General features: G+C 35.8%; 1 long non-coding RNA gene across 1 annotated transcript in view; it reads right to left on the bottom strand.

The window, feature by feature from the left end:
* Positions 1-821: 821 nt before the first annotated feature.
* LOC141728715 (uncharacterized) overlaps positions 822-13,051 on the bottom strand; it is a 62,322-nt gene continuing 50,092 nt past the window's right edge. Inside the window, exons 2-3 of the long non-coding RNA XR_012579864.1 lie at positions 1,546-1,611; positions 822-915 (exon numbers count right to left, since the gene is read on the bottom strand). This is a non-coding gene — a long non-coding RNA (uncharacterized LOC141728715). The remainder of the gene's footprint in view (positions 916-1,545; positions 1,612-13,051) is intronic.

The following is a 13,051-nucleotide window of genomic DNA, read 5'->3' as shown; positions in this document are numbered from 1 at the left end:
AAATGATAATGATACCTGTTAAAAGCAAAAATAAAAATGCTGTGTAGCTCATAATCAACCATAACCCTGTGATTTCCTTATACAGACTACAACTTTGCTGTGATTCTGATCTGTACTTTTCTTACTGCTGTTACTGCTGCCAGTAAAATATTACTAATCATTCACCAACAGATGCTGTTGCAGATGACAAGAACAAAATAAATGTAAAATTTACTTTTTTTAATTAGCAATAATCTTACACAATTATTTCCCACAACAATAAGAAAAAATCAAAGAAACAGTATTTTGGTGGTTATTTGAGAAATTACTTAGCACCTTAATAGAATTTCACTGATTTTATGGCTTCATCTAGTCAATGGAAAATACACAAAATTATTGGATTCTGTTACAGGCTGCAATCATCTAGTCTGTTCTCCAACAAAACACATGCTAGAGAAACCCTTGAATTAATTCCTGTTTTAGCTTAAGCATATTGTTTAATAAAATATCCAGTATAGATTTATGAATATTCTCCAGAGGGGGAGAATCCATTAGCTGGATGCTTGCTACAGACAATTACTTTCCCTCTTTGCTAGTTCTCTGCTAATAGATTTCTATTCACAGAAAATTATTTATCGATTATGCTTGGGTCACCCCCACAGACTTGTCTTTTATTAGACAAACTGTTTGAGCTATATATCACAGTGGTAGCTGTGTGTTTCCATCCCTTCATCATTCTCCAGGTTCTTCCCTGAACCTGCTCCAATTTCAACATCCTTCCTGCACCATAGATAACACAGTATTAAAGCAGAAATCACTCTAATCTCAATATGAAATACACTCACTTGACATTTCCTCAAAATGTTTATTCCTTTGTATCCAAAAGGAGTTTTGCCTCAAGCTTGTTAAGTACATCAAATCCATTCTTACAGCCTACTGTCAAAAAAAAAAAAAAAAGGTAAATTAGCCAAGAACCCATTCTTCTAGGCCCATTCTCCATATGGAGTACACATCAAGGTGGATTTTTCTACCTGCCTTGCAGGAGAGTAAGATACATTCAGCAACCCTATTATTTATTTTCAGCCAACATGTAAATAATTGGAAGGGTTTTTTTCAGTATAATACTTATATTTCCTTATTCTCCTGTTAATCAGTGTTTATTTCAGTATCCTACTTTGAATGCTAATTAATCAAACCCCAGCTCAGCTCAGACTCAATGTCATGTCAACACAGTTTACAACTAGCATGGTAATATTTTCCTTCCCTTTTGACCTCTGTGAAAATATTGCTTTTCTTTTATTTTTGTGGAACTTTCCCAAAACTTTTGAAAGTCAGTTACAAAGTTCCAAGGGGTTCCTTTTGTGGGGTATAAAGCTTCCAGTGGTGGTATCTTTCAATTTTTTATTTCTCCCATTAATTCAAATTTGGAGATTATTCTCCAAATCACATCAACTCACTTTTGAGAGGGCTAAACCAACAGCACCTGCTGGGTGGAGGGGTACAGACCATTTAAACAGATGAATCAGAGGTGTTAGGTTTTTGAGATTGAAGATATGGAAGACTTACAATGTGAGCAGTGGCTTAAACCAGACTTAGTGCCTTCTCCAAGTTTTCCTGCTGTGACTCAGGCTGCTGAAAAAGATGCAAGAAGTGAGTAGAAAATGAGTGAGTTTACAGCCTTTTTATGTATGTTCTACTTTTTGCCAATAGCATGGATTCCTATAACTTGAAGCATCAGTTAAACAAGACAGTCATCCGTGATACTGAGACTTAATTTCCAGTATTTCCTATGTTATTATCAAGATACCTTACACATGCCTCATTTTAACCATCTAAATATTATATCCACTCTCAATTCTTGTGAGTCCATTGCAAGAGGTTGGAACTTGACCTGGGTACAAATTCTGCTGTCAGAGCCTGAGGGAGCTCACCTTAATTCCCAGCAACCACATGTACAGACAAAGCTCTGAAACATCAAGGTTCACATCAAATTCCAGCCTCTGTCACTGTCATAGGCTTGTCCATCCCATTCGGTATTTTACATCAAAGCCTGAAGAATGTTTTTGCCAGAAAGAGCCCAAGTGAAGTAAATGAGGCAGTCTGTTTGCCTTCTTGAAAAGGCCAATCTTCTGTCTGTCTCCGATATCTGCCTAATAGCATTATATCTAATCACACAGGCTAAAATATTAGACAGAAATATTGACTGAGTAAGGCATGGAGCTCATCCTGCCTTCCATGTGCATTCCTCGGCCAGTGGTGAATGGCTGCATCAGGAATATGTGCAGCTCTTTTACCCCTGGGGTGTGTTTGCAATATGTGCCTCAAGTCAAGAGGCTGGAGCTTTATTTCTCCTCAGAAATAAAAGCAGTTCTTTACCTCCCAGTGACTGCTTTATCCCTTGAACTACTGTGTAGAACAGAGGGAATGGGACCGCTTGACCTGCTATAAAAATGAATCTCTGGGACTGAATTACATCACTTGCACATAACAAAACCTTACTAGATCTCTTTTTAGACCTCTGTAAATTTGAGACTGCCATGCCACTGTTGGTTGAAGTGCCCTGCAAAAGGTGCTATTGCTAAACAATTCCTGATTTATTTGTTAAAGTTTCTTTTGTGAAAACAGTTTTGTGACTTCCCTTGGAAAAATTTTAAGAAAAAGAATTTCATATTAGCAGTAAAAGAGAATTTTAATTAAAAATTCTACCTGCTTGGATAGCAATATAATCTTTCTGTGTTTAGACATTTCTGGACATAGCAAAAACATAACCTTTTTTGAATCTAATTACATCTTCAAAGCTGGTAACTGAACCTAAGTCTTGGATGCATTTTATGGATATTAAAAATAATCCTACACTTTGAAAGATTTTTTTTTATGCAACTAAAAGCAGTCCAGACATTTTTATATCTGCTCTTAACAATCTTAAGGATTTTTGTAGCTATTCTCTTTCCTGTATAATCTCTCCAGCCTCACTTAACTCTATTTGGCCATTGTGGATGAATTTTTTTCTGCTAGGGACAAATTCTAGCTGTACTTGTATCCATCAAATTATGTTTTATAAATATATATATATTTTAATATATATATGTTTATATATATATATATGTTTATATATTAAAAAAGTTGAACTGAATATCTGGCATAAGGACCATCCACCACCTTTCAGAAGACCCAGATGCAGGATAGCTGTCAGTGTTTTGTATTAAACAGCTGAGGTTTTTAATGTTTCACTTTACTTCCAAAATTAGGAGGGTATAGGATGCCTAATGAAGGAAGTGACAGACAAAACTGGCCTAGCCAGATAAGTCTCAAAAGTCTGACTGGACTGGAAAATATGTTGTTTGTAGATGTTGCTGTTCTCCCTCTGCTACCAACAAGTTTTGTGAATTCAGTGGAGAAAACATGTTTCCTCGCTCTCCAGTGAGATCTCCTTCTAACACAGAGATCCAGCATGTTCTGCACCCATGCCATGGTCTCATCTGGCAGAAATTCTTGCCATTGGCCCAAATCTGTAACTTGCAGTGGAAATGTGCAGAGGTTTGTGTTGTTCACATGGAGATGTACCCAACCGCTTCAATGGGCTCTGCCACAGGACAGAGCTGAGCTCCCTGGGTAAGATAAGGACCTCAAACCTATGGAAAAGCATTTATAAGAGATGGATAAACACTTCCTGGCAGAGAGGAGTGATAATAAAAAGTGTGAGAGTAGAGGGAGGGGAGGAGGTGGTTCAGGTGTGGGTGCAGAGGTTGCCCTGCAGCCTGTGAAGAGAACTCAGGCCACAGCAGCCCGGGGCCCACAGCCAGTGTGAAGGACCCAGAGCAGAGCAGGGCAAAGTGAGAGGAGGAAGGAGCAGCACAGAAGAGTTTTTGTGGTCTGCCCACAACCCCTGCTCCCCATTCCCTGTGTTGCTTGACATGGGATATAAAGGAGTCAGAAGTGAGGGAGTAAAATTCCTCCTGGGCAAGGGGATGGGGGGATCAGAAAGGGTTTCTTTTAATTTTTGTCTTTGTTTGTCTCTGTTTATATATTTTTTACTTGCAAGTAGATTGAGCTAGCTTTCCCCAAGTCAAGCTTGTTTTGCCCACAATGCTCACTGGTAAGCGATCTCCCTGTCTCTCTCAGCACATGAGTTTTTCATCTTATTATCTGTCCCCTGTCCTTCTGAGGAGGGAATTGGCCAAGTAGTTGGGTAACTATCTGACTCTATTACTAAATGAACCTGAAGGATGTGCATCAGTTGGAAAGAGGGAGAAGATGATTAATTGTTACCTACCTACTCAGTGAGCTAAGATGCAGTGGTAAAAAATCACTATGCAAACAAATAGATTGTGGTTTTGGGCAAATACAGAAGGACAATATTAAATTGTGCACACAATTATCATTCTTGCTTGTAACTTTTTTTTTAAATAAAGGTGGTTTTAGCATACTTTTTAGGGTATCTTATAATCATCTTGCTCTCTGACTATATGTATATATGTACCGACGTATATATTTATATATATACTTGTTTATTAAGATATCTGTTCATAATTCTGTTCTTCTTAAATATTTATGTGTTGTTCACATTCTTAATTTACTACTATGCCAGAATAAATGTATTAGAGGATTTTTGCTGTAAATTCTCCACTTCTGTAATGGAACAAATGCTTCTTTGACAGCATAATTATTAAAAGAGAGCTTTATCTGTTTACAACATTTCAGATATTTGGAATGTAAATGCATGTCCTGCAGACAGCTAATGAGATTGTCAAATGTAATTTAACATGTCTTTGATTCCCAGAGATAGCTTCACCGTGTTACTGCTATGTCTGTGTATTGCAGCAGAATTTATCTGTTTGAAAGTGATCACTAAGTATGACTCTGAGCCATCAAGATATCCTTGCAGTAAGAATGCTTTAGAAATTCAGGCCTAGCACTTCAGAGGTTACTCTTCTAATCTTATTCTTTGGCAAAAGGAGTCTTTCTGCAGTAATTAATTTTAACACTTTGACCAATCATTTCTGAAGTGACTGTCACTCCAGGCACTCCTGCTCCCAGCTACACTGGGTACCTTGCAGCTCATCATCATTACCTCTTTCACCAGTCTGTCATTTAGCTCCAAGTTCCTATTTTTTTTTCTCACACTCTGAATCTGTGTGGTTTTGGTTTGGCTTTTTTTAACTAGACTAGAATGAATCTTCTTCTTAAGAGCACAGGGGCTGATTTACCTCATTTTCACTAGGACATCTGCAGTACAGCAGGAGAGGAAATGCTCTCCTTTAGCTGTAAAAGAAGAGTAGAATCGAAGTCGCAGTCAGCAGAAGCCACCATTTCTCAAAATCAAGATGTAATTAACATTATATTTTTATAGCAGATTCAGAGTCAGCTATTTGCAGCAGCATGCTGTGTAGTGTCAGAGTTTAAATGAATGCCCTGCATGAGTATGAATGCAGTCACATGGTTATCAGGTGTAAAATCATTTTTGAAATTACAAAAATGCCTTTTCCAGGCATGTCAAGAGAGGCCTTTAGGCAGTTTTAGGGCTCACACACAAAGATCTCAATTCTTTACTAATCTATGCAAAAGCATTTGAGTACTAAATTCAGTGATTCTATTTTAAAACCTATGTCTGTCTGATATTGCACATTCTCATTCCCTGCATCTCAGTCTGTGAAAGGTTAGCCACCTCTGCCATAAGAAGCATTTTCTCACAAGTATGGCAGAAGAAAAACAGTAGAACCTAATTGGAAAAATGGTCATTTATCAGACTTCTTTGTTTCTGCTAAATGAAAGTTTGAGAATTATAATTTAGTCTCCACTTATCTGAATAATAATAATATCTTAAATAATTTTTTTATGGTATGTCCTAAATCTGTAGAATTGTGCAACAGATTTTTATGAGGAAATATATATATATAAATTAAAGGAGTGATAAGAACTGACTGCTATAATTGTGAAGGGAGAAGGCATTTGAAGCTAAAATCCAGTTCACGAACAATAACTTCTTCCAACCTATCATTCAGTATTTGTCAGATATGATTCATTCCCCTAATAGAAAGCTTAATTTTCCCAATGAGACCTGACAGTTTTCTTGAACTAGTTTCACAGATGATATATCTGCCATGAGTATAGATTGATGTCTCTCAGGTGGCATTACAAATACCATTTTCTGTAGATCTGAGAAGGGAAGATAGAAACAAGATCACAACTTTATAAAATGCTCATAGATTTTTTTGGGCACAAAATGAAAGAAATTTCAAACTGACCTTTGACGTGAAAGGAGACAACACTTCAGAGCATCTAGCCCAGAAAACAAACTGACACTTTTGCAATAATACATACACTGTGTAGACTGAAAGACTGCTTGATGTTTAAATTGATCATCTGACAATAATATGTCATGATGTTCTTCATAAGAATGCGGTTCAGTCTGTCCAAGAATTTTGTGAAGAATTCTCAGAATTTTAAGAATAAATTCATAATGGGTAGATGCCTGAATATCAGTACACCATTGGGCTGTTGCACATGCAAGTAACTGATCTCCATTTAGAGATCAGATGTGAGTTCCTAAGTAAATAATTTTTTTTAAAAAAGAAAAAGCATAATCATGTTATTATTAAAGTGGTTATTGAGAAAAAAATATTCTATTTCTCTTGTGTTGAATATGCTTGCTACATACATTAATAGTTTTTTTTTCCCCAGACAAAATGGAAAGCAAGTACATATTACAAAGCAAGAAATGTCAGATATAGATGAAGGAAGAAAAAGAAAATATTGACACACAATCACTAATGTTGGTCTAGCACTTTGCTAAGTTTTGTTTGCACTCTGAATCTACAAATTGCAATGCTGGGCATCTAACCAAGCCTTTTGCTAAAACACTTATCTGAAAGATTGCTTTGAATGAGATCTTTTTGCATTTATTTCCTTACAAACAGGGAAAAATATTATCAAACTATAAGATGAAAGATAATACAGATATGCAGACATAAATCATCAGATTTTCACAAGCAAAATTTAAGTTATATTCTATCCAGTTCTATACAATTATTGTCCTTCAGCTGAATGAGTTCCATTGTAGTGTTGAGGTTGAAGGTATTAAAACATTTTAATTACAGATGATGCATGGTTTACAAATATAAAAGAACATGCTCATTAAAAAAAAAAAACAAAGCAATGCTTGGCTTCCCCTGTAAAGCAAGCTGTTCTGAAAATTAGCACTCTTTGGAAACAGGATAAATTCACAACAAAATATTATATAATGATCACCTTGTCTGTGCATGGCCTATAAGCTGAAATGGTAGTTTACCTCAATACTTTAGCTGCAAAGAGTCTTGTGTAAAAATGTGCTTTGCCATTCTGCCATATTTCTTTTCTACATTCATCAGGAAAGACATTTAAATCAGACATTGTCAAACAACAGAAGAGTTAGATGAGAGCAATAACAATTACTAAAACCTCACAAACTACAACTTATGGAGCAGGACTGTTTGATCTCAAAAAAATGGATGAAGGGAGACAGAACTCTCTACAGTTGCATAAGGTGATACAATGAAGCCAGCTAAGATCAATTATCTCTCTAGTCAATGTGGAAAGATAACAATAAGAATGGACTTAATTTATAGATGGGGCAACTGGGGTAAATCAAAGTTTTGATTAAGTACAGCAGCCGAAAATAATTTCCAGGAAAAAGTGCAGTGTCACCATTCCTACAGATTTAAGGTCTTGCCAAGTTGTTATTCTTTTCAGGTTTGTTTAGCAACACCTACCAGGGAGTTAAAGAGTGGTTCTGCAATGCAAACTAATTTGTGATAGCTGAATTGTAAACTACATTATTGCTGAAACAATTCCTGAATGTTAATATCATCTCTGTTTTATGACATCTGATAACTTTGTGACTGAATGCATGAAGGTATTCATTAATTTTACAGATATATGTACAAATTGCAACCTTTTCTTTTCTGAAACAGATGCACCCTATTTGACTTTTATAGCTTAAAAATACCTATATGTATCTTTAATATGCCAGGTTTTTATAGCTGCCACCAGGACACTAAAATGTATAAATTTGGCTAGTTTTTCAAACAGATTTGCCCTCTTTATCTTAGTTTTCATACATTTCTAAAGTGTGCTCAGGACGCATTAATTATCTAATCCACCTGAGATTTATGTACTTTAGATAAAGCCTTTAATTTCCTGTGAGAAAACAGAAGAAAAATCAATAACTATTTCTAGTTCCTGTGCTTACCTGGAAAGAACCATTACTTAATAAGCAGAAAAGATAGCCCAGCATTTTGTCCTGTGATAAAAAGATAAGTCTGTGTCATATATCTTTCTAAGACTTTCCCATCTTTGAGGGAAACTAATGTAAATTCACTGCTAGGACAGCAAAGGTAGTTTGAGACCAAACAGACTAAGAATTGTGAGAGTTATACATGCATACAAGATTTTATTGTTCTCTTTTCATTTAGCTATAGAACATTTTAAGCTAATTGCCAAAAATTTCTATGAATTTAAGTTTGTATAATTAGGTATGATCTCATTTTTTTTCTGGATGTCATTAAGAGCATTCTGATTTATGATGCTTTGTCTAAGCACAAGCTTAATAGCAAATGAGATTTAAAAAAATAATAAATATTACACTGTGTTAACATTTCTGAGTTTATTTTCACAAAAACCTATAGGTTGTATTTCTTTTATGTTTGATATTTTTTCTGTTTATGAGTTTTCTAATAATGTCAAACAAGATGATTAATTTTAAATGTGATTGTCTACAGTTATCCTTTAAAATATTTTCTAATAGACAATAAAAAGAATTAAGCATTCTGAATATAATGCTTATTTTCCTATCCAAAAAAGTTACTAGAATTTGGTGGAGATTCAAAATCACTAAAATTCTTCTTTTTTTTTTCTTTTGTTATTGCCAAATATCACACTAGAACATAATGCTGGATTCTTTAAAGCTGTTGGAATCAGAGATGCACAAGTTTTCATGGTGCAGACAATAGAAAAGTCTTGGACTTATGATGGGAAATACAACCATAAGGTTCTGAAAGGCTTAGCCACTATGTCAGGATTTCCCTTGAAAATTAATTTTGATGTCTGGAATTCTCTTTAATTTTGTGTGGAGCAATTTGAATTATAAATGCTACACTACTACTGATACTTACTGGTACTGTATATTCTGAATAGTCCAATCCACTCTCCAAATGCACGTTTGCTGAATTTCTTTCTGTCACTTTATTGTAGAGTGAACTGCAGGGCTATGGCTTAATCTGTATGAAAAAGCAACTAATGGTTTTTGTGTCAGTAATATGTATTACAATTTTTGTGGCATAGTAAAATGAGTGAAAAGGGTGTGTGAGGGTACACCAGCCATAAAAGGGAAAGAAAAAATACAAACAGAGATTAAAGGAAATCCTCAAAAGCTTTTGGAGAGATTATTTGTACTAGTGACACTTGAAAGAGATGATTTAATGTATGAAACTGAAAGAATGATCAATGACTGGAACACATTTCTTGCAAGAAAGCATACTACCTGACATGGCACTAGCTTGGTTTTGATTAAACAGAAATACTGTTTGAAGCCAAGACAAGCCTGAATGAGAACTACAAAAACCAAATAGCAAAATACTAAACCAATAGCTCAAAAACACTAGTGTCATAAATAAAGAAAAAAAAGACAGTAAATGAAAGCAATGTGCTAGCCTGTCTAGAATCTCTGATATAGTAAAAACTTGACATTTTTAAACTATTCTCATCAGATATTCCACTTCTAAGAACTCTGTTTTGAAAAATGTATATTAAAAGGGGTTTTTAATGTTTATTGAATTCACTGTACACAGCTCTGCAAAGATTCAGCTAATACAACACTCATGTTGTTTATACTTTAAGCTGTCATTATAATAATGACAGTTTTCATTGGAAGGTAACAGAGTACCCCCCACAGTCATTTGTACTCCCAAAGTTTGTCAAGCTTGGTTTTATTTTTTATTAATAGCACTTCTGACAGCCTCAGCTCAGAAGTGCTATTAATTCAGAATGTGTTTAATTCACTGAAACCTCTAATTTTGAGTTTAATCAGACTTTGCAGCAAAAGCTGACTGGACACATGATTCTAAGAGTTCTCTTGGAAAATATTTATCTAGCATGTTACAGTAGGAAAATACAGTAGACCAGGATTTGTGAGATAAGCTGTACATTAATGAAATAATGAAGATTTTTTTTCTATTCATTCCGAGCAGCTGTTCAGTGGAAGCTTAAAGATAGAGCAATCCAGTGGTGTCCCTGTGCAAGACACAAACATAACTGTGGAGACAGACTGGTTTACTTGAGCCTGCAGGCAGATGAGTGCTTGCTACTTCACCCGTGCAAGATGATCAACAAACTGCAGAAGCTCAGTGAAATATGCACATGGTATCACGGGAAATACCTGTACTGAGTAACCAAATAAGTCATGTCCTTAATTCAAAACGAAAACTCACCTAGAAATGTAAATTTACTCTCTTCTTCACTGGCTATTTATTTGTGAATTCAGTTGATAAGCACTCTATTTAAGAGTAATCCTTTCCCATTTAATTTAGTCCCACCAACCTGTATGTTTTTGCATTTTATCTAACAAGATCACCAGGGATGGGTATTGAAATGTTGAAAAGCATGTGAGGTCAGTGTACTATATTTGTAGAATAGTTTGTTAATGTTCCTTCTTAAATATGTAGAAAACTAAAATCACAGAACATTAATTTTGGTCTAATATTTTTAGCTAATATTTTGCTAATAAATTAATATTAGCTAAAATTTATTTTGGTGTAATATTTATTTATTAGGAAAACTATGCTCATCCATTGTCCCTGAAAACAGAAAAGAAAAAAAAAAAAAAAAACGAAGAGAAAAGTGGTAAAGTGACATGGAACTCAAATGTAATCTTTCAACCACCTAGTTTCTGAAAGAGAAGGAATTGCTGGAAAGCTGGATAAGAAACAAAAAGTGAATATTTTTAGTTTAAAATGTTTAACTATTTTTGTAAAAAGAAGGAAAAAAAACAAAAAAAAAATCCTTAGGTAAGACTAGTGAACCATACAGACAAATCCTTCCTCACACTAGAGCCTTCACTGGTGCCTGTTGGCTATTTTAAATATGTACGTTATAAACTCTTCTACCTGTTGGACAGCATGGTTCATTTATTTACTTTTTTGTATTTATTTAGTGATAATTTGTGTATCAGTTCTCTGAACATGAGTTAATGTTGCATTTTTTGTGGCACTACACAGAATTCACTTGAAGTAAAAGCAGGTCCAAGCTTAATGACAAGACTGAAAATTTGTTTAATTGTTCAAGAAAATAAAGGTTTTTAATGGTAAAAAAGAGACATGTTTAAGTCCTCTGTGTAGAAACAAACTAACAAAGAGCTGGGAAATGACTTTGCGTGCTTAGGCTTCTGTTAAAAATGAACATCATTTGTGTTAGGAAGTAGCAGGGTGTTGCTGTGTCCAGGCTCAGCCTCCGTGTGCTGCCTTTCAAGACACACACACTAGTGAGGGTAACAGAGCTCAGCTGGCACCACACCTGAGTGGGGCTTGCAAAGAGATGAGCCATTCTTTTTGGCTGTTGTATGAAAATTCAGCCTTCATCCTTAGGGATCTGTAGCTTGTTACCCATGATATCTTTTCTTGCCTTTAATGGGAAATGGATTTATTCCCTTTGCTTTATGAAAGAAGTTGATTTGCATTCACAGAGTGCAAACGATTTGCATGGTATGTCACAATGTTAGATTGAGGGATAAAAATATCAAGAACTCTATGGATTTTTTTTCAAACCTGCAATTCCCACTGTGTTTCACACAACAGAAACTTTCCTTGAAAACTCAAAAGTTTTATGGGTTTCAAGGACAAAATTTTACCATTAGATTAACACTGAATCTAATTAACATCAGTTAAATCTGCTGCAGCTGTACAGAGATTGCCTCCTAATGTGTTGAGCAACTCAGTAATGTCACATAATTTTACACTTGATCTACGGCAAAGTAGTCAGGTGTAAATATCTAGCAAGAGATACTCCTAATCTTGGGGGTGTGGGGGAAGGCCAAGCACTTTTAGAAAATGCTATGGCCAAGCCATGAAAAGTGCCAACTGGTAAAACTTCTCCCTTTCCCTCCCACATGCATTCCAAGCAATGTGTAAACAAGATGGTTATTTGGGGTGCTCACAGCTCAGCAGTATGTGTGCTGCCCAGAGTAACCACCTGGCACCTCATTTCAGAGGAAATTTGTTACTCACCTTCCTCTTCATAATCTGTCTTGATTACTGCCTTGAGTATCCCACTGGTATTTATAAAAAGGGAAATAGTCACACACATCCCACTAAAATTAAAGGAATGGTGCAGGGAAAGCCATGTACCTCCAAAGGCCCCAGCACTGGAGTCTGTGGCCCTGTGGTCACCTTGCCCTTCAGAGCAGAGCAGGAGGTTACAGACTGCAGGGTGGAAATAGCAGTGCCTCCTTGTCCTTGGAGTCTGTGAGAGCTGTCAAGGACAGGCTGCATGCTCAGGCAGGACTGTTACTGAAAAGGGAAAGGGAGATGTTTAAAGGTCCCATCCAACCCAAACCATTCTGTGATTCTCTGACTGTTTAGATTTGACTGTGTCAGAAGGCCTATGAGAACACAGCTCTTTGCCTGATAATGGTGGAGCATTGAGATAATTCCTCATGCTTTCTCTTCTGTAAAGTTGCCCAGGAATTGTAGGACACATAAAATAACCGCCTACAGATCCTTATAAGAAACTGCTGAAATAATTCTGTTTAATAGAATATTCTATTATAAGATTGAGGGCATGGTTTTGTAGGCTTAGGAGAAAGGTTCATGCTGTTTCTTTCAGTCATAGACTTCATTGTGGGAAACTATCAATGTTTGAAACACAAGGTCTTCTACCCTAGGTCCCCTCTGGACACTTAAGATCCATCACTGGAAAGTTTCTTGCCAGAATGACAGATTTATAATGCAGGGAGTGATAGCCTTCCCTTAAAGCAAAGGTGACAGAACCTAACTAGACTAGATGTCAACGCACTCATTCAAGTGTACATGAATCACTCAGTTTC

The sequence above is a fragment of the Zonotrichia albicollis genome, chromosome 3, assembly GCF_047830755.1.
Source record: "Zonotrichia albicollis isolate bZonAlb1 chromosome 3, bZonAlb1.hap1, whole genome shotgun sequence".
Classification (NCBI taxonomy): domain Eukaryota; kingdom Metazoa; phylum Chordata; class Aves; order Passeriformes; family Passerellidae; genus Zonotrichia; species Zonotrichia albicollis.
The sequence above is the reverse complement of the archived record's forward strand: the minus strand, read 5'-3'. Positions and strand labels throughout refer to the sequence as shown.